This window comes from Balaenoptera physalus (genome assembly GCF_965194825.1).
Source record: "Balaenoptera physalus genome assembly, chromosome: 7".
In the NCBI taxonomy this organism is placed as follows: domain Eukaryota; kingdom Metazoa; phylum Chordata; class Mammalia; order Artiodactyla; family Balaenopteridae; genus Balaenoptera; species Balaenoptera physalus.
Window position 1 is genome coordinate 19,503,802 of NC_138886.1, and position 27,629 is coordinate 19,531,430.

General features: G+C 42.1%; 1 long non-coding RNA gene across 1 annotated transcript in view; it reads left to right on the forward strand.

The window, feature by feature from the left end:
* LOC309664732 overlaps positions 1 to 22,826 on the forward strand; it is a 36,386-nt gene extending 13,560 nt beyond the window's left edge. The window contains exon 2 of the long non-coding RNA XR_014266011.1: positions 22,704 to 22,826. This is a non-coding gene — a long non-coding RNA (uncharacterized lncRNA). The remainder of the gene's footprint in view (positions 1 to 22,703) is intronic.
* Positions 22,827 to 27,629: the final 4,803 nt, after the last annotated feature.

Here is a 27,629-nt window from a genome sequence, read left to right on the forward strand (position 1 = left end):
CAAGTCCTGCCTCTTCTTCTATTTGGCTGAGTAAACTTGAACAAATACCCACCTCTCTAAGTCTTGGTTTCCTCATTTGTAAAACTCCAATGATAATAAATACCTATTTTGCAGGGTTGTCATGAATTAACGTAATGAATTTAATGAGGTAATTAATTAATTAATGTAACAAATTTAATGAGGAAATTAATAAATTAATGTAATGGATTTAATAATAATATTTATTTAAAATATTATAATGATATAATATATAATATGTATAGTATAAAATATACTATTATATATAGTATATTATAGCATACTATAATATATAGTATAATAATATATTATAATACATTATAATATGATTAATGTGATGAATTTAATAAATATAAGGAATTTCATAATAAATAACAAATGATATTATTATAAATATTATAATAATATAATGATATATGGTATAATAATATATTATAATACACATAGTATAGTATACTATAATTTATATTGGTATAATAATAAACTACAATATTATAGTATAATAATATAATAAATAAATGTAATGAATTTAATAAATTAATTTGATGAATTTAATGAGGAAAAGTAATTAAACCACAATCAGTCAATATTTGCAGTGGTTGGATACACCATGAAATCACGGTAGGCTGCCCTCCCCAGAGGAGGTGGGTAGATGTGCTGAGTCCTAGAAATTCTACCTGTGCTGTGTAGTAGTTGTGTGAGTCTAGGTAAGTCACTTAACCTCCCTGAGCCTCTGCTTCCTCTTAAAGACAATAGACATCATGCTTTCCAGACCTCAGAAAGTGTCTGTAAAATTCGACTAACATACTGGAAATAAAAGTGGTTAGAAAACTCTGTAGCATGACTCCATAAAAGGATAATAATTATTCAGATATGACTGGACATCTGTAATTCTAAAATGTTTCCATCCCATAATTATCTCGAATGCAAGCAGAAAAGATGAGAATTAGCAGTGGGAGAGGTAAGATAAAAATCAAAGGATTTTGAAACCTCTAATGGCACAAACATCAAAATTTCATCTTAACTGGTTTTTCACGGCTATTATTATTTTATTTGGGGTTGAGATTTTTGGGTGTTTGTTTCCTGAGAACATTGTCTTTTTTCTTTTCTCTAAAGTTACTAAACAGTATAAATACTCCAGTTAAGAGCTTTAATAAGGACACCCATGTGAATTTTCAGGAGCCAAAATAAAATTCTATGAGACGACAAAAAAATAGGCCAGTCTAAAGCAATACTAGCCATTCCCACGAATGAAATGAGGAATCCACAGAGCCACTTAAGTGTCAATTCCAGAAGCTGATGGTCTTTCCAGATCTTGAAAAGTGGTTAGGAGCAAAAAAACTGCATCACCCAGACCTGGGACTGGATCGCAGTGCTGCAGCCTAAAATGCTCGTGACCCAGAGTCACCTCATCCATAAACAGGGATAATAATACGTGGCTCAGAGGGTTGTTTTGAGGTTTAAATGGATAAACTATGTAAAGAGCTTACCCAAGTGCCTGGCCTAGTAACTGTTCAACAAATGGTAGTTTTAAAAGAAAGCTCCCCTTGAACCTTTGGGGCCTTATTGTACTTTTCTGTTTGTAACTGATTTTCCATATAATATCTGCTTTTGTCCTCTCAACAACCCAAGGAGGTCTGTAGATTAGGATTCATTAGCACCATCTTACTGTTGAGAACACAGAGAGAAGTGAAGTGACTTGCTCGTGGTCACCCTGGAGACGAATGGAAGTGAAGACTGGGCTCCTTCGAAGCCCTGCACTGAAGGCCTGGTTTCCCAGACCTCAGAGTAAGAAGCTAAGGGTAGCAGTCCCCATACAAAGTCCTTACCAGGATGGAATTCAAGACCTCAGTGCCTCGAGGGGGAGCAAATGTGACCCACTTCCCCTACCCCCACTCCTCCACATCCGACCTTCCCTGCCACACACACACAGCCTGGTGCCAGAGCTGCCCAGCTGACCGCAGTCGGAGCTGCTGACACCTGCTCCGGATGAGCAGGCCTGGCGGCGGCTAGAACACCAAAACATTCTGCCCCACAGTTTCCAGTAGCTGAACGTACACGCCTGCTGCTCACCTGCTGAGGGAAATCTCTCTCCACGGACCACGTCAGCGGGTTTACCGTAAAGCCATCCTCCAGTAACTTCCAGCCTCAGTCCCTGATGAGTCATGCCCCCTCCCATTTTCCTTTTGATACAGAATGGAGAGACCCCAGAAATGAAGGAAATCACTGTTGAGCCTCACAAGGCCTTGGACTTAACACATCCTGAATCATCTAGTCTACCAGGATCCCAGACATCTAGACCCTGAGAGTTGGAAAAACACTCAGAGACCATCTAATCCAGGGTAGGGTGAACTTTTTCTGTAAAGGGCCAAGTAGTATATTTGTTACGCTTAGTGGGTCACATCCAATCCCTATTGCATATCCTTATTTTTTAAAAGCCATTTTTTTTTTTTTGGCCACACCGTGCAGCATGTGGGATCTTAGTTCCCCAACCAGGGATCGAACCCGCACCCACTGCGTTGGAAGCGCAGAGTCTTAACCACCGGACAGCCAGGGAAGTCCCTAAAAGCCATTTAAGAATGGAAAAACTATTCGTAGCTCAGGGGTTGTACACAAACAGTCTTGTTGCAGAATTTGGCCTGAAGACCATGGTCCATGGGTCTCTGACTCATCTAACCCTCGCGTTGCACAGAGTTTAAGTACATTTGTCTGAGGTCACTCAGCCATCAGGACTGTCCCTCATACTCAGATCTGACTCATGGGCCACTCAGCCTCCAGAATTAAGAATACTTTATTTTAGTCTATTTCTTCAAAAATCTCAATCGCTGGTTCTTAACCAAAATGCTTGATTAATTGTATTGTCAACATTCAATAGTGAAAATGCTGTATATGAATGCAATAGAACAAAAATTGTTATTTAAAATCAAAACTAGCCGTGGTTGTCGGTGCCTTCCAAAGACAGATGAAATCATTTTCATCAGAGTGAAGGTACATCTATACAGTGGCCTCTAGTCTGACGGAGCTGATAGGGACAGAGAAAGGAATAGACGGACATTCCCCAAAGCCTTTCCTTATTTCTCTTGCACTAGTGAAAAGGCAGGAGGCTGGGGGAAGGAGGATGAAGAAGACTGCCATGGCTTTGCAGCATCTTTGATTGTGCAAAGAGACCCCCCCCCCCCCGCCAGGCCACGTGGTCTGTAGTATCAGCCTAAATTGCTCTACTTAGTAAAAGGAGGGGAATCAGGTGGCCTAAGAGGTGGGGCTCCTAATAATGGGAACACAGAGGGGAGAAACCGGATGGCAGAGCAACATGACAGTGTGACACAGACAGATTGGTAAGATCGGGGACTCCCAATGTTACTGTTAAGTGGTTTGCATTAATAAGATCTAAGGCCCCTTCAAGTCCCTGGAACCTCTACTAGAGTGTGACTTCTGTGGACATTTGTATTGCTGGGGTTTTTTTGTGCAAATTGAAGAGGTGCTAGGGAAAGCAGGGTAGACCAGGTCAACACACACAGAGACAACCCAAGGACTTAGAACACACTGGGCAGAGAGAGGATCTCAGAGCAGATGTGACCAGGAAAAGGTAAGCCTCTCCCCATCACAGAACTGCCTGCCCAAAATCCTTCTCTCTTCTTGCTATCAGAAACTTCCCTGGCAGCTAGGAAGGGCCCTGTGACATCAGTAAGACACTGACAGAAGTCTTGTAGGAATTCTACAAAAGCCTTTCCTTCTCAATAAAAAGGAACAGACATGGTAGCACCATCATGTTCTACCTTTCTTCTTTCTTTGCCGTCTATTCCACACCTAGACAGCAGGAGACATCTTGCTGCTGTCCAACAGAAGCACTGATGGAAGTGCTCTATACCTGTACTGGCCCAAAGCAGTAGCAACTAGCCACTTGAAATGTTGCTAGTATGACTGAGGAACTGAATTCTTTTTAATTTTTATTAATTTTAATTTACCTAAATTTAAATAGCCACATGTGGCAGAAGCTACTTATTGGACAGCTAGGACTAGAGAATCATAGGATCTCTGACCCTGAAGTTGAGCCATCCATCTCCAAACTCCTTGTTAATCAAGAGAAATCCCTAATTTGTAGGTTACTGTATATTGAGTTTTCTGGTACCTGCGGCCAACTGCATTTTAACTGATACTCCCGGGGAGAGAGACTAGGAGAGCCCCAGGGCCCCCACTCCCTAGGAGATAATATTCAAGCCATCAACCCCATTTTATTTGCATCTCAAAAAACAGTTAAGTCAGCTAACATCAGGGCAGAGGAATATCCCCAGAATAAGGAAAGGGTGGAACAAAGTCCTCCCCTGCCTCACTCAGATCCTCTCTTTGACCAAAGACACAAATGTCTAAGACAGCCAAGGTTGTGGGGAGCTGGTAGCCTAGGATCAAAGTGAAGTGTAGAGATAGAGGTCTGGGGACTGCCATGTCCTGACTTGGGTCCTTTCCCTGCCACACTCACCTTGAGCAAGTCACTTCTTCTCTCTGAAGTTCATGTCTCGCATGTCTGAAGTGGGGGGATAGTCAAACTCTTCCAGCCTAGTTCAAGGAGTTATTGTAGGGTTCAACTCAGAATGGATGAAAATACAGTTTGTCAATAGGAAAATGCTGGTGAGGAAATCCTGGAAAAGGTCATTCCTAGAAATACTGGAGGCCTCAGAAAATCCTGTCACCTGGTCTGAGAAGCAGAAGCGCCTAACATCCTGGTCTGGTCGGCTATTCAGGCCCAGATTTCATCTCTAAGCGGCAGAAAGTTCCACCAGCCTTGCGAAGGACCAGATGCGGGGAGAGGAGTGGACTGGAGATGGGCAGCCCAATTCTCATAAACAAACTTAAGGCAGGCACAAGACATTGATCCCTTGAGTGGCCATCTCGCTGGGACCTGACATGACTGCAGATAAGTACCCTCAGACATGCACAGCCTAATCTAATCCTCATCACTTCCCCATGGGAGGTATTTCTATCCCCCTGATCATGATGGGTCAAGTCTAAACACAAAAGTAGGTAGTAGGTTAGCAAGGCTTCAAGGGTAGCTTTGAAGTAGGGAGCTGGGAAGAATGGGCCCCTTTCCAGGAAATGCAAAAAGAAAAACTCAGGGGACCAGAGTTTTGAGGGAAACAGTCTGGACCAGAAAAGCAGCCTCGAGGCTGGAAGTATAGACAAAGGGTTATACACCCCCACCTGTAACCCTTTACCCACCAACTACGAACAGATTTGTGTTGCAGTTACTATACACTGTTAAAGGAGAGTTTATTTAAAAGGATATAGTCATGACCCTCATAGAAATATAAAATAAACACGTATCAAGGATTTTATTTAGCTCGTTAATTAGTGAAGGAACTAGTAAGATGTCACAATTGGTTCAAAGAATCACATATACACAAACAAAAAGAAATGTTGAAATGAAACTACAAAGAGATGCGCAAGTAGCTTATCCCACAGGGGGTGTGCTAAACCAGCTGTACTTGCACTGGAAAAGAAATCATGAACACGAACCATCTGCACTGCTCTCAGTTATCTACGACTTACAGAGTTCTGAAATAGCTCAAAGGCAATGAAAGGCACAGCGGCCCCAGAGAAACACCTAGTTTTCCACTGAAGACACCAGGAATCTTTTCAGTCCACTTCACAGTCATTCACCATCTTCCCTACCACATCTAGGTAGGTACCTCTATCATCCTAACTACTAGATCCACAGCTGTCTGTGGGGTCACTCCTTGAAATGGATGCCAACATCCCAGGAAGTTATCCAGCCTGTTCTGGAGCTAAGGAGAACTGAGTGAAGTGCTAAGAGGGCATGGAATATAGGATTCTTGAGCTCCAAGAGGTCTAATGCCAATGACTGTGTTTTACAGAAGCAGAAACTGAAGCTCAGAGAGAAAAGGGCTTTTCCTAAAGACACAGAACAGAATGGAATGACACCCTATCCTCCACAGCACACACTTTTTAAGGCAGAGGGGCTGAAAAAGGAGGTGCCATGGGGCTATTCATTCCCCCGCGGAGGAGCTCTTTTCCTCCCTGAGTCACACCTGCAAAACAGAGGAGTACCTCCCCCCCTGTGCTGTGGGTTGTGAGGTTTACCTAGGAAAAAATGCCTCACAGCAAGTGCTCCAGAGAAATCATTTCCCTTCACCGTCCTGAGTGACCCCGTGACCCCAGGGCAGTCCCAGGGGTCATTCTGCTTTCACTCCCTCAGAGATGGGTCAGGAGCTCCTTTCTGGCCCAGATTCAATTAGACTGGAACGGCCTCAGGCCACAGCTGCACTTCCTGTGCCAAGCCGCCCCTTTTGTAACAAATTTTGAGGAAAACACACCAAACAAGAGGAGAATTCAAAAGTAATTAAGTCTAAAAGTTGCCCCCACCAGGAGGGGCTCTGGAGCAGGGGCCCGAAAGCGGGTGGTAGAGACAGCCAGGCGGCAGTGGGAATAGGGGGGCCAGAGCCCCAGCAAACCGTGCCCTCAGCACGGGGAATCCGCAAACAGACACGCTGAGTTCGTTTCCCAGCAGGGCAAAGTCGGTGTGACCTTCAAACAGCCCGCAGGGCAGGGCTCTGCGCGTCTTCTGGGTCCTGATATGACTGAGCATCCGTCACGTAACTGTGTGGTGAGCAATCTGGCCTCAGTCCTCTGCCACATTCTCAATTTCGGGGCATCCCTAATTTCTCTCTGCAGAGAGATTCAGAAGAGGCCCCAGGCTAGAAAGTGGTGGGATTTTGTTTTGTTTTTTCCAACATGCACACTCACACCAGCATGCAACGGGGCCTTTCACCTTCTCTGGGAGCAAAGGAAGCAAAAGCATCCAAGCAGGAAGGGACCCTCAAAGCTTCTGGGACCCAGTCTTCTGCCTTCTACCGGGTCAACTGAAAAAGCCACTGCGGGGAGAATCCTGGCTCTTCCAGGACTGATCAAGAAGCCCTTGGATGAAAGCCCTTCCCATTTCTCTGACACTTTGGAGTTTACAGGTCACTTTCTTATCCCAGTTATTGCAGAAAATTTGACCTCACTCTACCGGATGAGAAAAATGGGATTCTGAAAGCCCAGATGAGATGACTAGGGCCACACAGCTGAGTCAGGACTAAAACCCACTACTTCCATCATAGATATCAATGAGCAATGGGGAAACTGAGGTCAGAGGAGGGAAAACAATGTGCCTAAGGTCACACAGGAGGTCACCCACAGGGCTGGGGGCAGAACCTGTGTCCCTCGTAGGTCAAAGCTCTTCTCACTCCACCGCCTTGCCTCTCTCCTTGGAGATCTCTCAGGACAGGCACTCTATCTTTGGCACCATGGGCATTTCCTTTTAGGAAAAGATGGCAAATAGTTTTCCTGTCAGGTGGATGGATTGCCAATGGCTGCATGGAGCTCATTGTTACAAGAATGATGGTTCGTGTGAGCTCAGCAGCAGAGAGGACACTTGTTTATCAGCGTCTGTCATGAGTGTTGTAGGTAGACTGGTCACTCTCAATTTCCTGTGTTTGTCTGGATTCTATTCTCACTCCCTTTTCTCCTATGTTGAGTAGCATTACTGTAGGCAGAATATGAAGGTGACAGAAACAGTCAAATCTAGAACCCTGAGAATGAAAATAAGAGAAATGGACAAAAAACTCATGAGAGCTGCCACCTTTACAAGAATTCTGATCAATTCTGATCTTTTTTGGAAAAGCCAAAGTTCATAGGTTAAGTGTGGACTCAGCTGGGACTTGGTGCTGCCAGCCCAGGAGTACAATGAATAGAGATGCCATGTGATGGGAAACAGCTCGCCTGAAAACCAATACCTACCTTTACCTACCTGCTTATCATTGTGATTTTCAATGTGGAGCTTGTGTTTGAAACCACTGCTTGCTGTCTTATGGGATAGACTCTGAAGGGCAGCGTAACACGGGCTCTCACTGTAATTCCATTTTAACTCCTCTGGGAGGTGAATGGCTGTCTCTCCGAGGTGCTCCCCAGTGCCTCCCACTACGTGAATTTAACACAGGCCTCTGTAGTAGGCTGAATTACTATTCCCAGTTCTTCTCTGCCCTGTCATTATTATTAGGACTACATATCCTTTTTGCCATGTCACTTGTCATTCCCTCTGAGTAGAAGAAATAAAGTATATATCCAAGCCCATTAACACTGGACTCGGCCATAAGACTTGTCTTAGCCAATGGGACGTGGGTGTTAGTGACAAAGTGCCAGTTCTAACAACGGCCTTAAGAGGCATCACACGCTTCTGCTCACCTCTCCTGTACTCCTGCTATTTGCCATGTTAAAAGTTTCCTCAAGCAGTTTCTGCCCCTTCAGTTCAGGTCCTAAAATGAAGACATGTGAGGCAGACCTGCACTGACCTTCATCCTAAAGCCAAGCCCTGCTGATCCAAGCTAAGCCCAACAGAGACACGTGAACTGACCAGCAAATCTGTGAGTAAGAAAAATACACATTATCATAAGTCACCGATATGGGCGTGGGCAGATGGGATTATTTGTTATGCAGTATTACCAAGCAAAAAACATTGACTAATACAGACACAGAGACTATTATTTGGGTTATTCCACCCAAAACATAATCTCTAAAGTCAATCAATATTTTCATATCATGTAATAACAGGCAAATGGACAAATTTTTTTATTTATATAGATTGTAAACTGACACCATGGCATCCAGAGTTTGTACATTAGTCCCTTATGAACTTGGATAAGATGTGTCTACTCCCAAGGCTAATCACTACTCAGGGATTCAGGGGTTCAATCCAGGGCCAACAAGCAGAGATAAGAAGAAAGTATTAACACATAGAGGACAAAAAAATATATTGCAGAAGTCCACTCGTTGCCGAGATGTTATAAGCAATGAAGAGTTTGGGGAATTTTGTTCCCTTACTACCACCTCACGTCCCTGGGACTATTTAAGAACAGAAGTTCTCGGACATCAAGCATAGATCACGTTCATAAAAGAGGTGAGGAAGAGTTCAAGCTTCTTCTTCAATAGCAGAGCCCTTTGTTTGAACACAATCTTACAGGTATCCTCAATTTATGAAATTGTTAAGACTGGAGGTGCTCTCTTTAAAGCCCATGCAAGACGCCAGGGCCCTTTCTGTTCAGCTTTTCCTTAACCCCCTGGGGTGGTCTTTACATGGCTATCAGTTTTGGCAGGGAGGAAAACTGAGGTCAAAGAAGGGAAAATGACTACAGACTCCCGTGAGAAAGCCATGAGACTTTAGGGTCTCTGAAGACTCACTCCGAACTCCAGAACCCTGGATGCCTTCCAAGCCAATAGTCTGGAGGTGGTGGAACAACAAAAAATCTAAAGAAGTAGCTATGAATCTTGATACCAGAGGCATGCCCAATCCTGGCCACTGTCAGCAAGGGAGGTGGGGACTGTTGCTTCTCTCTAAAGTAAGACTCCAGCTGCAAGGTTTTGACACAAGGAATCAGCAGATGAATCTCGAGATCACCTCCTGTATTAGAAGCCATCATTCTGCTCACAGGCATCATTGTGCCACGTGAATCAACGTGGCAGGAACAGAAGCCCTTCTAAGATCTAGCTGACTTCTGATAGAGGGAGATTTGAGACACTCCCGGGAGCCCTTCCATCTCACAGCTGTCAGTGCCTCGTGCTGATGCTTTCAATCTCATGCCTATCCTGAATTCATAATGAAGTGAAATCACAAACCATGCACCAGCAAAAAGAAGGCATCTTTTCTATATTTCAGTACAAGCCATGGAGGAAAGGGATAAAAAGGACTGAGACAGAATGAGACAGGCCCTGGCTCTAGTTAACAAACTTCCGGGGTTTAGGCTGAGTATGCTCAAGTAATAAGGAAATGAAATAGCTATTTCTCCACTTTCCTCGGGGGCAACATTATATGACATTGCTTGCTCTCTTCTGAAAGCAAATATAGAAATATGTTTTGAATCAGTGCATCTCGGAACTGGCAAGTCACTATTTAAAGGGACACAAGCTGTGTAGGATGGAAGAATGAGATCTCGTGCAATGTACAGAGAACCAGCATGAGGATCCAGTATTCCTGGTGGCCCTCTGAGACTCACACAGCCAAGTCTCTTTCCTCTTCCAGGCCTCAAGATTCCCGGGAATTTAAAGGTGGGGGAAGGATCAAAAAGAGGATCAGAAAGACCTGTCTCAGGCCTCCAGAATTCAACCCCTTGCAAAGTGGCCTACTTTGGTGCTCTTGACCTTGACCCTGAAAAGCCTGCAGGATCTGCAGTTGCCAGGGAATTGGATCTAATTTTCCTTTCATTTAAGCTGAGAAAGCAAACAAAGCATTTACTTTGTGTTGAAGATTCAGGAAAATTGCCAGGATCACTTTCATTTCTACAACAGAAGGAAAATGAAGTGAATTGTTCATCCTAACACCATCAGAACCAATTGAGTTTTTTTCCCATCTTTGAGGGAAAACTTGATTAGACTTACTGGTAAATCTCTTGCATCAACAATTACGAAATTTAGAATCATTGTTAATGTTCACATTAATAATGTTTAATTTTCATACTAGCCATCATTTTATGGTATAAACATTTAAGCATTATTTTGAAAGCATTTGAAACAACAAATGAAAAGGATCTTCAATATATATAACAGAAAACTAAGTTACCAAATTTATTAGCACTAGAGAATTTTCATCTTCTTAAAAAATATTATTTCCAGGAGCTCAAACAACCATAAAGAGTGGGAGAAAAATGTATTCTTTAAAACTTCTTTTCTTTTTTTAGCCTTTTCTCTTGCTGACAAGTACTATAGTGCTCAGAAGTTGCCTAAGAGAAGCTTGTATATATGGTGTTTCTTCCTGACTTGACAGAGGCAGGACTGAAACTTAGGCCCCTTGCTTCCCAGTTCAGTTCTCAGGCCACAACACAACAGTCTTCATGTTATGAATTAGTTCTCTCTGAAAAGGCTTCTCGTCTCCAAAATAGACTCTTCCCAACCACTAGGTAAAGCTTGCGAAGCCTTTCATAATTACTCACTCAGAAGCAAAGATTCCCCAGCACAGAAGCAAGTCATAATATAAATACCCCATAGCCTGGGTCTGTGCCAAAGCTGCAGACCCCATGTGCCATGGGCAGTCCCCGAGCCCAAAGCTGCTCACCCCAGAGAGCATTAGAGACTTATACGAAACCACCCTCTAGTGCCTCCTTTTCCCTTGTATTGGACACAGGGAATAGAACTTCCTACCCTTGTCTGCCTTTTTTCTCTCCCTCTTTCCATCTATCCCTCCATCCATTCAGTCATCCATCTGTAGTAGACTGGATCCACTAAGGCCCCAGTTCTCATCCCGCCCTGTACCAATGCCTTTGCCATGTCACAGTTAAGTGACCTCCCACTCACCTCTGGGTCCAGCCATGGCACTTGCTTTGGCCAATGGGGTGTTAGCAGATATGACACAAGCAGAGGCAAGAAAAATTACCTGCATGTTTCTACTCATCATTTGTGGCCTCTTCCATTGGCACAGGCTAGCTTGGTAGGATATAACAGGCATGTGAAGCAGAGTCAAGTCACCCCAGTTGTCTGAGCCATGGCCACACTAGATCATCCAGTAGCCAGCCAATCCCCCAGACGTGTGGTCAGGCCCAGCCAAGTTCAGCAGAGCTGCCTAGCTGACCACCCCAGACACATAAGCAATAAATAGGCATTGTCATAAGCCACCGAGGTTTTGTGGTTATTTGTTACTCAGCATTATTTTGGCAATAAGTAACTGGTATAAGATCCAACAACATTTACCAGTGTCTTCTATATCCTATGCTGAGTTCTGAGCCACAAAGAAAATTCAGTCATGGTCCTCCCTCCTGGGGATCCCAATCTGCTGAAAGAGATACACGAACATCTTTTTCTTTATCTATGAGGATCTTACCTCACCATCCCCCAGCAGAACTCCCAAGACCTAATTTCTATCTTCTTAACAACAAGAAAACTTAACCGGAGGCAGAATGAGGTAGTGGAGTATCAGTAAAGATACAATCCAGAAGCAAATGAAATTTTTTAAAAAATAATTCAATCATATAAAAAGGCCAGGGATGGGCATTTCAGGGCTGGTATCATGTTCTGCAAAGTCAGGCAACCAGGATTCTGCTATCTGGATGTTCCCCCATCCTCAACACATGGCTTCCACCTCATAATCCAAGATAGCTGCTCAAGCTCCAGCCTTCACTTCCATATTACAACCAGTAAGATGGAGGAAGGACCAAGTAATATTTCCAGAAGACGCACAGGATACTACCACTTATTTGTCATTGGCCAGAACTTAGTCTCTTGACTACCTCTACTGCAAGGAAGACTGGAAAATAAATCTTTTTCCAGACAGTTATATGCTCAGCCACAAACTGGAGGTTCTATTAATAAGGGAGAAGTAGAAGATGGAAATTGGGAAACAACTAGTAGTTTCTGCTGCAAGTCCAAACAGGTTTTGGATCAAACAGACCTAGATCCATATCATAGCTCAACCAGGACCTCAACTTATAAACTTGGGAAAATTCTTTCCTTCTTCAGGCCTCAGTGTTCCTATACAATGGGGGCAAGGGAGAAAGTTGGTCTGCATGGCCTCTTAATCTCCTTCTGGCTCTTCCCTTTCCAGAATCATAGAATGAAGATTCTGAGTGGGTTAGCCTTCCATCAGAGATATACCTATTTATAAACCCAGGTGACATCTCCTCTTTAGTCTGAAAGCATTTAGTGAATAAAAGGAAAAATGCCAAATATAAACCTGTGTTGGATAAAGAGAGAGATCTACCTGAGCTCTCTCATTGCTACTTTTTGAGTTGCAAAGAAGTGGCTGTCTCGGGAGCCTAGAAGGTCCTAAGTCTGATTAGCTATAACCCTAGTAGTGGTCAGAGAACAAAGATCAATTACACCACTCAACTCCTGCTCCTGACCCAGTGCGCGAAAGCTATGCGATCCAAAAAGATTTGAGAAGGGAGCAGTCAGATATTCAAAATCCAGCCAGGCAACATTTATGTGACCCTGTTTAGAGCGGGAATAGAGAACAAACATTTTAATTTACCACCATCAAATTATATAGCCCATATGTGCACTTTATAAAGAGGAAATAAACCTTTGCTCTAAGTCTAATTAAATTCTTCTACAAGTCTTATAAAGCCTTACAATTCTGTGATGAAAGAAACTACTTACTCCCTTCTAGGTTAGGACAATATCACGAGGCTTTCAAATCTTAGAGTAAAAGTCTCTTCCATCTGACAGACGTAAGAATCTCTTCTTCCAAAATAAGCCTAGGTCTATGGCTTTGTCTTTATCTACTTTGAAATCATTGTCATTGGATCTGCAGTCAGATTTATTCTACTCTTATAAATCAGACTCATTTAGTTTACAACTCAGAAATCCTCTTCCTTTAAAATTTAAATCTCTCTCTCTTTGGAAGAAAAAATTTCAAAATGGCACTGAAGCCCAGGGCCAGGCAGAATGCTCCATCTGCCATGAAATTCATGGCTGCCTGAATTTTGTATGAAATGTATGAATAACAAGAAAACAGCAACATTAGGTATTGAGTGTTTTCTCTGTACCTATTACTTTGAGTTCAATGTCTCAACAAATCCTTGAAAATTCCTGAGAGTTAGGTGTTATGACCCCATTTAGAGGCATGAACACTGAAGCTCAGAGAAACCACATAACATGTCCAAGGTCATATTTCATCCTAGGTAGTTTCTCCCAAACAAAGCCCTTAGTACACTGCCTGGCACAGAGTTTCCACTCATGTTACTATTGTGCTAACTCCCCATAAAGTGACTCTTGCCTATATTTGAGCAAGGTGGCCTCAGGGATCCTCTAACCCACAGCATCTAGCTGACTTCCATGGGAGAAGCCCATAAGCTGTCCTGTAGAACTCCGGCATCCCTGCCAAAGTCAGAGGATTTGTGTTATTGTACTAGTTTTTGAGAATGTTGGATTTCACTTTTTAGGGCTTTTTAAAACAATCTTAAGAAATAATCTCTTCCGTATGCCTGGGGAGTTGGCAAATTGTCTTGAAATCAGTTATAAGGCTAAGTGAAGAATCACCATGAAAGGGTAGAACTCCAAATTGGTAGTTTCCAATCTTTCTTTACAAGGAGCAACCTCTAATTTATCCAGTTGAAGAGATGACTGATGGAGTTCAGGTGGCTGGATGTTAGAAATGGAAGACTTTCTGTACGTTGCACATGGATGTATTGTCAATTCTAATGGTGCATCTTTGCCCATCAGTAGACCAGAGAAAATACTGGAAGAACGTATGTGGATACACCAGTAGATAAATCCAAATCCACTGATTTGTAAACCGTGAATCTCTCTTTCTCAACTCATTTTTTAAATTTTTTTCTCTGTAAGACTTCGTCCTTTGTCTTGTAACATACTTCTTCTCTGTCCCCCTATAGCTTGACACTGTATGAGTATGTTTTCCCATATCCCCTCTGTTTACTTCTTTCAAGCATCGAGGCAACAATAAATATAGATTCTTACTCAAATCCAATTAAAGTATATTTATGCACCCTCCTCCACATGTATATGGCACTCTGCTGGGATTTGTAATATAAAGAGACATAATAAGCAATATGGCTGTTCAAAGGTCAGGAAAAAAAAGGTGAGGTATCAAGCTTCCCTCTTTATCATTCAGTCAAGTTACTCTATCCCCCTCTGGGTCAAGTAATATGATGGTGCTTTGTGAGCACAAAAGCTTACAAAGAGAGCACAGAGAGGTGGGTGGCTATATAAAGACAGCCTGGTGAGACACTGGGGAAAACACAGATGTCCTTCCAAAATACACACATGGTGCAGTTCAACAAGCAATTTCATAGATGCCCGTTCTTCTTGCCCTGGGAGAGGTGGGAATTATGGGTCCCATTTCAGAGATGAGCAAATGGGACTCAAAGAAGGGAAGTGATTTGCCGTGAATGGGAAAGGCAGAAGTCTGAATCCACACAGGGTAAGTAATTTTTTAGACCATGGACCTAGCAGATGACTTGGTGTAAGGCGAAAACATCCTTGAATGAATAGGGAAAGACCACATTTTAACTCTGGATTACATGCTACCCTACACTGCCCATGGCTCCTTCTTTTCTATCCACTGTTTCAAAAGAGGAGGGAGAAAGAACAAAATTCAGCACCAAGAGGGAGTTCTTGAGAAATGGCCTACACTGTAGCATTGTCCTGTGGGCTGTGCTCAGGTGAGAGGGACTTGTAAAGGGACATGCCTTGCCTCTTTGGAAGCCAAGCCCTTTTAGTTGCTGCCCAAGAAGTCCCAGAATGAAGCCCTCTGGTTCTGCCCCACAGCAAACAGTGTCACTGTGAAGTTTCACTGTAATAAAGAGATGATTCAGTCATTACTCAGAGAAACCATAGCATTTCAGAGATGTTCTCCTGGACCACAGCATGTACAGTGATGCGAGCTTCGTCTTCCTGCCGCAGCCTTTGCATTTAGTGTCAGATCTGAGTAATAAGTGACATATTAAATGACTGGTGACAATGTTTACCCTTCCTTCCTCCCCACCACCATCACACTCAAAAGTCAGCCAACATGACAAAATTTCAATACCAAAACCTTCACCGAAAACAGTGAAACTTTGATTCTCTCCATTTTCCCACAAGTCTCAAATTGATACTGGAAATTTTTTTTGTCTCCAGTGTAATCGAAAAATATGTTTTTGTTTAGAAGCAATCCAAAAGTCAAGCCTATTTTTAGAATGTGAGATTACAGAGGAGTATTTTTCCAAAAGGTTCTTAAGTATCAATTATGTAAGAGCCACAAAAGGGTTTTATTTGCTACCATCACCTTGGGGCTTTGAAGGGAGTCTAGGGGTTAAGATTCCTGGAAATTGAGAAGCCTACATTTTTTGAAAGAATAAACCCAATTTTCAGCTCAAAAAGTATGGGCAAGAGATGAGTTTACATCTAAAATGATGCCCTGGGACTTCCCTAGTGGCGCAGTGGTTAAGAATCCACCTGCCAATGCAGGGGACACTGGTTCGATTCCTGCTTGGGGAAGATCCCATATGCCACGGAGCAACAAAGCCCGTGCACCACAACTACTGAGCCCACGCCCCGGAACTACTGAAGCCTGCACGACTAGAGCCTGTGGTCCGCAACAAGAGAAGCCACCACAATGAGAAGCCCGTGCACCACAACGAAGAGTGGCCCCCGCTCGCCGCAACTAGAGAAAGCCCGTGCGCAGCAACAAAGACCCAACACAGCCAAATAAATAAATAAATAAATAAATAAAATGATGCCCTTCCACAAGCCGCTTAGAAGAGAAACATAAATCTCTCTTAATATTTATTATATAGGTCATAGACATGATGTTGTATATCAAATCAGTACTTCCTAAACTGCATTTATTCACATAACATTGTTGGATCTGCCTATTATCTCTACTATTATTCCCTTAATATTTTTCTTTAAACCATCTCATTACTTTACACTAAAACAAATGTACCACAAATGGAAAAGGTCAACGTAAAAAAATAGAATAAAAACAAAATAATGAGCTGAATTCCTAGTATGATGCTGTCACCTGCAAAGACTCTGAGCCTGCAGGCTATTTTCTTTTTGTTATAAAGGGAGATTGTCAACTTTCTGTAGGCATTACAGAGTGGGTAACACCTAGCGGAGACTTCACCCTTTATGTAACTGAAAAGACTCAAAAGGGAGTTGGTCTCTCATGATATGATTCAATGCTATATAGTGTCATGTCCATGTTTGACCTTAAATCATTGCACTTCCCACTGGGGGACTGCATCCCACACTTTGGGAAAATATGAATGCCTGTGCCTAGCAAACGTCCCAAAGCCTCTAATTGTCTGTGAGTTGAATGGCGGTTGGCTGACCTAAGCTGGACTTAGCTTGACTGCTTGCCTGGAGTGACTCTGATCTATGTCTCTCATTCTTCTTCTGGGACTAATGGGCTAATGGGCACACAGTCTGTCAGGGCAGTGGCAGAAGAGCAAGAGCCGAAGTGGCAACATGCTAGGAATTCTAAGCTCAAAACTCTAATACTGGCCCTTTTGCCCATAAACCATTGACCAAAGCAAGTCACTTAGTCAAATCCAAAATCAAACACAGGGAAATACACTCTGCTTATGATGATGCCACGGAGAAGGTATGACCATTGGCAGGGGTAAAGAATTGGGGCAACAATGCCATCTACCACACTCATTTGACCTTTCTGGAAACCTTCATTTGACTCTCTCTTACAATATCAAATGCAACATTCTCAGAAGTAAATTTTAGTTCTTACATTTATGGTCAACTGATTCTTGACAACAGTGCCAAGACCAAGACCATTCAATGCGGAAAGAATAGTCTTTTAAACAAATGATGCTGGGACCACTAGACATCCACATGCAAAACAATGAAGTTGGGACTCCTACCTTACACCATATACAAATACTAACTCAAAATGGACCAAAGGCCTACATGTAAGAGTTAAAACTATAAAATTTTAGAAGAAAATATGGTAGTAAATCTTCATGACCTTGGGTTAGGTGGTTGATTTGTTAGATATGACATCAAAAATACAAGCAACAAAAGAAAAAATGGTTAAGCGAACTTCATCAAAATTAAAAACTTTTGTGCTTCAAAGGACACCATCAAGAACGTGAAAAGACACATTCAGAATGCAAGAAATATTTTCAAACCATATATCTGATAATGGTCTAATATCCAGAATATATAAAGAACTCTTAAAATTCAACCATAAAAAGACAATCCAATTTTTAAATGGGCAAAGGAGCTTAACAGACATTTCTCCAAACAAGATATACAAATGGCCAATAAATACATGAAAAGATGCTCAATATCATTAGTCATTAGGAAAAGACAGATCAAAATCACACTGAGATACTATTCACACTAAGATGCTTAAAGTAAAAAAGACAGACAATAACAAGTGTTGTTGAGGATATAAAGCGAATGAAACCCTCATACATTGCTGAGGGTAGCGCCACCTTGGAAACAGTCTGGCAATTTCTGAAAAGTTAAAATTGAGTTACTATCTGACTCAGCAAATTCATTTCCAGGTATATATACCCAAGAGAAAAGAAAACACATGTCCATAAGAAAACCTGCACACAAATATTCATAGCAGTATTTTTCATAGAGTCAAAAAGTGAAGAGAACCTAAATGTCCATCAACAGATGAATAGATGAACAAAATGTGGTATATCCATACAATGGAATATTATTTGGCAACACAAAGGAATGAAGAACTGATATATGTTACAACCTGGAGGTACCCTGAAAAGGTAAATCATATTGTATGATTTAATTTATATGAAATGTCCAGAATAGGCAAATCCATAGAGACAGAAAGCAGATTAGTGGTTGCCAGGGGCTGGAAGGAAGGGGGAATGGAGAGTGACTGCTAATGGACATGGAGTTTCCTTTTGGGGTGATGCAAATATTCAGGAATTAGACAGTGTTGCACAATTCTATGAATATACTAAAAACTACTGACTTGTACACCTTAGAAGTATAAATTTTATGGCATATGAATTATATCTCAATAAGCTATCATTTTAAAAACTGAATTTTCAAAACAATCCAATTAGAAAGTGGGCAAAAGACATGAAGAGACATTTCACCAAAGAGGATGTATGAGTGACTAATAAGCATGTGAAAGCATGTTCCACATTAGTAGCTATTAGGGAAGTGCACATTAAAATCACAATGAGATACCAGGACACACCTATTAGAATGACTAAAATAAAAAACAGTGAAAAAACACACTGGAGAAGAGAGTTGCTGGTGGAAATCTAAAACGGCACAGTCTCTCTGGAAAATAACTTGGTCAACAACAGAGCCCATTCACAATTCCCGAGAAATAAAAATAGAATCTGGGTAATAAAATAAAGCCTAACCTTTTTTTTCTTTTTCTTTGTGTCTCGTCTAGCTTCACTTTCTCACACGATACCATGGACAAAGACCTCCACCCGGCACTTCAGATCAGCGTTCCTAGTGCGAAAGGGCTTGCCCGGCACTGCAGCTTGCGGCCGTGCAGACGCGCCGCACTCGACACTGCAATTCAAGATGGCTGCAGCAGGCCGCGTGCAGAGAGGCTGCACCCGGCGCTGTGATCTGGAGCGTGAGCGGCGTAACTGCGCGAGATCCAGGGGAACTCCCGCCCCTTCCGCCGCGGAAGAGACCCCTGCAAAGCAGCCCCGCCCTGATGGCCTGGGGAGCGGGAGTGGGCGGAGCACAGACTCCAAGCGGGAGCTGGCGTCTCTGCATTCTTTGATCAAAGAATAAAACTTTCCTTTGCTTCTGAACCCAAGTCAGTCTAGTTATATTGGCGCGAGCGACACTAGGCAGGAAGACCCCTGTTGGGGACCAGCTTGGAAGGGTTGGTAACGATTTGGCACTTTCTTTTAGAGCTAAAAATGGGTTTTACCATACAATCTAGAAATTGTACTCTTGGGCATTTACCCCACAGAAGTGAAAACTTATCTTCACCCAGAAACTGGTACATGAATGTTCAGAGTAGCTTTATTTTTTTTTCCATAAATTTATTTATTTTATCTTTGGCTGCGTTGGGTCTTCGTTGCTGCGCACTGGCTTTTCTCTAGCTGCAGCGAGCGGGGGCTTCTCAATGCAGTGGCTTCTCTTGTTGCGGAGCACGGGCTCTAGGCGCGCAGGGTTCAGTAGCTGTGGCTCGTGGGCTCTAGATCGCAGGCTCAGTAGTTGTGGCGCACGGGCTTAGTTGCTGCGCAGCATGTGGGATCTTCCTGGACCAGGGCTCGAACCCATGTCCCCTGGATTGGCAGGCGGATTCTTAACTACTGTGCCACCAGGGAAGCCCCCAGAGTAGCTTTATTTGTAATGGCCAAAAACTAGAAACCATTCAAATGTCTTTCACTGGATGACTGGTTAAACAAAGTGTGGTACATCCATACTGTGAATTATGAGTCAGCAATGAAAAGGAATAAACTATTGATACATGCTAAAACTTGGATGAATCTCAAGGAAATTATGCTGAGTGAAAAAAAAAAAAACTAAAAAGATACATGTATACTGTGTGTTTCCATTTGTGAACATTCATGAAATGACATAATTATAGAAATGGGGAACAGATCAGTGGTTTCCAGGAGTTAGAGATGGTGGGGAGAGGGGGTGGTGTGGCTATAAAGAAGTAGCACATAAGGAACTTTGTGGTGATGGTAGTTAAGTGTCTTGGTTGTGGTGGCAGTTACATGAAGCCACATGTGATAAAACTGCATGCAGCTACACACAGACACACATATGAGTACGTACGAAACTGGTGAATGGTCGAATGAGCTTAGTGGATTGCACCAATGTTAATTTTCCGGTTTTGATACCATTAGTGATACAAGATGCTAACACTGGGGGAGACTGGGTAAAGGGTTCATAGAAACTCTCTGCACTTGAAGTTGAGACACAGATGTAGAGAACAAACGTATGGACACCAAGGGGGGAAAGCCGCAGGGGGGTGGTGATGGTGGTGTGATGAATTGGGCGATTGGGATTGACATGTATACACTGATGTGTATAAAACTGATGACTAATAAGAACCTGCTGTATAAAAAAATAAATAAAATAAAATTTAAAAATTAAAAAAAAAACTGCACATTTCTTTGCAACTTCCTGTGAATTTGTAATTATTTCAAAATGAAGTTGTTTTAAAACCTAAATTTATCCTTATCCAAAATGTACTCTTCCTGAATTCTCTAATTTCACATCCACAGGTGTGAAAGCATCAGCCCAGACTCACCCTTCACTCTCAGTATCAAATAATAATAGTAACAGGCCACATTTATTGAATGCTTCTTCTCTACCAGGTACTACAGTCAGCCCTCCATATCCGAGGGCTTCACATCCACAGATTCGACCAACCACAACAGAAAATACTCAGAGAAAAAAAAAAAAAATTCCGGAAAGTTCCAAAAAGCAAAACTTGAATTTGCACCTCTCCAGCAACTATTTACATGGCATTTACATTGTATTAGGTATTATAAGTAATCTAGAGATGATTTAAAGTATACAAGAGGGAAATATGTATGGAAATATGTTAATATAAATGTTTCAGACATTACATGAAATTTCTAAAAATCTTATATTTGTATTTGTATGGAAATATGTATGGAAATATGTTAATATAAATGTTTCAGACATTACATGAAATTTCTAAAAATCTTACATGTTCTGGTATAATGTTATAAGTAATAATCCTAGTTATTACTTTAAAATGTATATCTCAGAAATAACTAATTTTCTTGTCAACTGCATTATTATGAACTTTCATCAAATCTTTTACCGTGGTCATTTTTAAGTCTTTTGTCATTTACAGACAGTTCTGGGTGTACTCTGATGATTTTGCAAATATGTTCCTATAAAAGGGTTTCATCTTCAAGAAATTCATGGAAAAGACTCTGACAAGTACAGGTTTCTGGTAACTGACTGTACTGCTGAACTGAATGAATAACCATTTTCAGAACTCTAATGAAAAACTGATGAACTCATAAAAGTGCTAACAAAAGATCAAGATGAAAAAAAACAATTAATTACATGGGACTGCGTGAACTGATGAGGATGAGTATAATTTTTGTGACTTTCTGTCTGAATTTAAAAAAAAAAAAAAATCCCACAAGGACTCAGAGGCAAAGAATATACAAATCAATTTTCACTGCAAAGTAAAGGAGTTGTTACAGTGGAGGATTACTGGACTGAATGTCAATATTATGACATAGTATGAGTGTGTTTCATGTTTGGTAATTGCAATCATTGTTGCTTTTGCTGTGGTCATCCATGTACAATGCTTGGTGTCAGTCTATTTATCTCTTGTAAAAATAAAATACAGTGTGTGTGTGTGTGTGTGTGTGTGTGTGTGTGTGTGTGTGAAAAAAATAAATAAATAAATAAAGTATACAGGAGGATGTGCTTAGGTTACATGCAAATACTACACCATTTTATATAAGCGACTTGAGCATCCTCAGATTTGGTATCCTTGGGGGTCCAATTCCCCCCACAGATACCGAGGGACAACTATACACGTATAACATTCCATGGCTGGTCTAATGTATTCCTCACATCAACGCTATTATAATTCCCATTTTAAAGGTAAGGAAACTGAGGATTAGAGGGGTAAATGACCTTGGCCAACGTCATACAGCAAATTACCACAGCAGGTTTCTCGTGCAGGCAGTCCAACTCCAGAGCCCATACCCTCTGGTATCACCAGATTCAAAATCCACCCACTTATCTTAGGCCAGTGCCTTAGTTCATTATTCTCTACCTGGACCAGGGATTAGTGCAGGAACCTGCTAACTAGACTCCTACCCCAGATCTAAGCTTGAATGGTAAACCACCCCAAACAGAAGACTATCTCCCAATTTCCCCATGCAAAGATTTTTTTTAAGTATTTTGGCCAACCTGAGTATATAAATGTTTTATGCTATGGATGAAATAACCAAACATCTATTTACAAGGATTCAATACAGGATGTGTGTATACAATGGCATATTATATATTATAAAATATATTAATTTAGAAATACCGCTATCCTGGGGGCTTCCCTGGTGGCGCAGTGGTTGAGAATCCGCCTGCCAATTCAGGGGACACGGGTTCAAGCCCTGGTCTGGGAAGATTCCACATGCCGCGGAGCAACTGGGCCCGTGAGCCACAACTGCTGAGCCTGCGCGTCTGGAGCCTGTGCTCCGCAACAAGAGAGGCCGCGATAGTGAGAGGTCCGCGCACCGCGATGAAGAGTGGCCCCCGCTTGCCGCAGCTGGAGAAAGCCCTCGCACAGAAACGAAGACCCAACACAGCCAAAAATAAATAAATAAAATAAATAAATTAAAAAAAAAAAATATTTCTCTTATGCAGTGTATCTTCTACTGGTATACATGCAATGAATTTACTGATTGTAATCCAATTCCATGGAACACGCTGCTTTCACATATGTCTTCTCAATAAATTATCACAAAGGTCTTAAAAAAAAAAAAAAAAGAAATACCGCTATCCTTATTCTCCCATTTTCTGAAACAATTTCATTCAAATGCTTCTCACATATCTCTAACATCAGTATCTTTACAATTTTCATCTGACACAGGTTTCCAGAGTATATTTTCATTTCTAAGTTATTTGAAAAAGTCCTATTGAATCCATATATAATACTGTCCCTGAAAAGCTAAAAAATACATTTATACAGCATCAAGAAAAGTTATGTTTTTAAAATTTGTTCTGTAGGTCAGTAGTTTTCAATGCTGGCTGCAAGTTAAAAATCATACTGTATTATAAACTTCAAAGTTGCTAAGAGACTACATCTTAATTGTTCTCAACACAAAAAAGAAATAATTATGTGATGCAATAAAGGTGTTAGCTAACACTACTATTGCAATAGTAATCATATTGCAATATATAAATGTATCATACCAACACATTGTACATCTCAAACTTATACAACATTATATGTCAATTATATCTCAATTTTTTAAAAGTGTGATGGGGGAAATCATCTGGGGAGCTTTCCAAAACTACCAATGCCCAGAAATAGTGATTTTTACTGGCCTATAAAGTGGGTACTGGGCGTGGCTTTTTTTTTTTTTTTTTTTTGGCTGTGTTGGGTCTTCGTTTCTGTGCGAGAGCTTTCTCTAGTTGCAGCAAGTGGGGGCCACTCTTCATCGCGGTGCGGGGGTCTCTCACTGTCGTGGCCTCTCTTGTTGCAGAGCACAGGCTCCAAACGCGCAGGCTCAGTAGTTGCGGCTCACGGGCCTAGTCGCTCCGCGGCATGTGGGATCTTCCCACACCAGGGCTCAAACCCGTGTGCCCCGCATTGGCAGGCAGATTCTCAACCACTGCGCCACCAGGGAAGCTGGGGCGTGGCGTTTTTAAATGTTCCTCCTTAAGGGCAGCCTTTGCAGAGAATCACTGTTTATGTGTGTATTTAGCCATCTCCACAATGTAACTTAGTAGTTCTCAGTCTTGATTACGTATAAGAATCACCTGGAAAGCTTTGTAAAACTACTGATGCCCAGGCTTCACCCACCACTATCCCCAAGGATTCTAATTTATCTGGAGTTAGGCCTGAGGGTATTCCTATGTTTTAAAAAACATCTCAGATGAATCTCACTTGCAGCCAGAATTGAGAACCTTCAATATTACCACTTAGGAGTACTTCTTTACAACTGAGGTTTAAAAGACTGTTTTAACCACCATCGAATACTCGTATGGCTTAGGTCACATAGACCAACTGCTCTGTAACCATGGTAACAGATAATCACCAGAACTTGTTTAAACACGTTTCATCTGTTAATAAACTTTTATCTTGATGACCATCCTCCTGAAAGTAACCACCTGAACCCCAATCCACCCGTCCAACAGAACATCCAAAACTGTGCTGAAGTTTTGCTGGCTTCTGTTCCTTTTGTACCAGGTGACCTCTAGAAGCATCCAAAGATAGCACTGATTGAGAATATTTTAACCTAATTTGGCTTCCCCAAATAGAAATTGGTTGTCCTAAATAAAGGAACTGAGAGTTCCCCAAAGGTGAGAGATTTTGTCAGGACTCAAATATAAAATAATTCTTTTCCTGAAAGATAGATCGGGAAGAGAATGCCACTTTACATTTGCACATATCATCAGTAACAACCATTTCTTGAATGTTTACTATACCTAGGCACCGTGTTAAATGTTTACCTGACCTCATTTAATCCTAAAAATATCATTTAAAATTAAATAATAATTATTATTATTCCCACTTTTTAAAAATAAATTTATTTTTAATTTTGGCTGCATTGGGTCTTCATTGCTGCATGCAGGCTTTCTCTCTAAAGCGCGCGGGCTTTAGTTGTGGCATGTGGGCTCAGTAGCTGTGGCTCGTAGGCTGTAGAGTGCAGGCTCCATAGCTGTGGCGCCTGGGCTTAGCTGCTCCGCGGCATGTGGGATCTTCCCGGACCAGGGCTCAAACCAGTATCCCCTGCGTTGGCAGGCGGATTCTAAACCACTGTGCCACGAGGGAAGTCCTATTATTCCCACTTTAAAGAGGAAGAAACCAAGACATGACGTCTATTTGCCTAAGGTTACCACCCTGCTGGGTACGGAGACAGAATGTGGACCCAGGTCTTCTGCATCCAGTGCTATACTGCCCCCTTCTGGCACAGCCATCCTCAAGATGCTTTCACCAGAGGCACCAGGACTTCCATTCCAGTGCCCCAAAGGACAGCATGGCATTGTGGACGGAGGGAAGGACCACTAGAGAGAGGATCAGCAGACATCCTCCCTCCTCCCTGCATTTGTAGTCAGTCCAAACCCCTCTGCCCCCAACATTCCGTGGTTCCCAGGCCCTGTGACATCACAGACAGTTCCATCTCTGCTCTGCCAGCTGCAGGTGAGTGAGGCTCAAAAGTTAGCCCTGAGAGCAGGAGGGATATTTTTTCATACTTAAAGGGACAATGTCTCCATCACTCCTGGGCACCTTTTCACTTTGCTTCAGGAAGCAGACGCCATCCCTCTTACCATGACCCCACTGTTTCTCTCTCTGGGTCCCAGTCTCCCCACCTGTGCTGAATGACCCCTAAGGGCTCCTCCAGCTCTGGAAATCTTCCTGTTTGACCTCATTGATCTTTCTTGTTCTGGTCGAAGTTCTGTGGGGTCACTGAAGACCTGAAGTTCACAGCCCATTGTGGGTAACCCAAGGGCCCTTTTCTTTGGCTCCTGCTTCCACCTAGAGGAGGGCGCTGGTAGTGCAAGAAACACCACACCCACCCTGCCGCCCTAACCAAAATCAACTCCACATTTTCATCAGCATCAGCATTTACATTTATTGAGCCTTTACAATGTGCCAGACAGCTGTGCTAAGCACTTTCCATCATTATTTATGTGAGGATTATTTAATCCTCACAACCACATTCTAGGGTAGATACTATTATCATTCCCATTTTACAGATAAGAAAACAGAAGTTCAGGAAAGTTAAATTCTTTTAAATTTCATAGCTAATAAACTGTAAATCCTTAGGAATTATACCCCAGAGAACGTGCTTGTAATTGCTACAGTGTTCAGATCCTTTCCATTTCTGAAGAGGGTTCAAAAGTTCAAAACTCTTGGCTACCAACACTTAGAGGAGAAAGTGGTTCTACTCCCCTCTCTTTCTCGGGAAATTGCTGGGGAGTAAAGATATGCAAAGCATCAGCGCTAGATTCAGATAAACTTATATTTGAAAATATCTGCTGAGCTGCTGCTACAGAATGATCTCCAAGATGCTATGTACGTATAAGCTGCTTTAGCAGAAGAGACCTCCACTCAACGTGTGGAACAAAAACTGAATTTATTTCTCATTAAACAAGAGAGAACTATGCTCTGATGACAAAGTCTCTGAACAAAGCTAATGGCTAATATTTAAGGGGTTTGTGGAGGCACTGAGTTCGTGGACAGGTGGTGTTTCAAAGGCAGGAGTGCTTAGGAATGGTAGACCATAGGCCATGAAGTACTGTCTGTGGATGTTACTTTCAGGAGAATGGTCATCAAGATAAAAGTTCATTAACAGATTAAATGGGTTTAAACAGGTTCTGGTGATTATCTGTTACCATGGTTACAGAGCAATCAGTCTTCACTTAGGAGTGTGGGAACTCCTTTTTTATTCTCAGTCTCCCCCTTTCGGCCCTCCCTCAACCAAAGCCTCAGGAGAGACCCTCAGGGATTGTCCAGATCTTCACCACTGTTGTCGACTTTCCTTGAAGACACAGTTACAGTTTTCCACTTACAGAGATCTGATGTTCAGTTTGAGCATCAGCCAGCCTGATGTCTTCTTGTTTCTGTCTTTCAATCAGCTGTGGAGCCAGAAGTTGAAACAGTTGCCACATAAAAGTATTCAACTCTCTGGACAACAGCCAATGAATGACTGTGAGACAAACAAAAATAATTAAAAGTATTTTTAAGAGAATGTGGAAGGCAGTCTAGAATCATAACCTATATTTCCCAGGCATGACGGAAGAAGATAAATTTCAAGTGATACCCTGTGTCTACCTCAAATAGCCAGGTTGCCTTTTCTTTGGGCTTAGATATAGATTAACCTCACCTGTGGTATTAATCAAGGTACAGCATGAAGTGAAAGCAATGGTGCATAATCCCCCGATTAGCCAAAATAAAATCCAAAGGTATTCTATTATCCATTACTACCTGAGCTAAGAATTTTCAATTGGTCAGTTGTGCCCTAGGATGTGGCACATCCTTGTGGCCCAAGTAGGATGTGGGCTGTGCTGCGTACTATGTCAGTCAAGGTGAAGGAAAATGAGCCCCTTGTGTTGTCCACCTCCTTTGGAGGGCTCACTGTCCTCAGAAGTCTGGGATATTGATAACCCCATGAAGGGTTTTTTTCCCTTCCAACACTGTGTAAGAAACACAGGCCACTGAGGGTGCCCGGGAGTTGCACACTCGGAAAGGTACACATAGTCATCACAAAGAATGGTAGGTCTTAGTCCCGGTTGGCATTGAAGAGTCTGATTTCCCAGTAAGAAATAAACCATGTCAACAATCAAGCAGTATTACTGTCCACCTTTATTTATCAATTTTCCTTGGGAGTTTAGAGGAAGAACAGGAGAGTGCTGAGTGCTAAGGTCTCCTTAGAGTGGTATCACTGGACAGATTTGGACAGTTGTCCTTTGGCCATTATGGA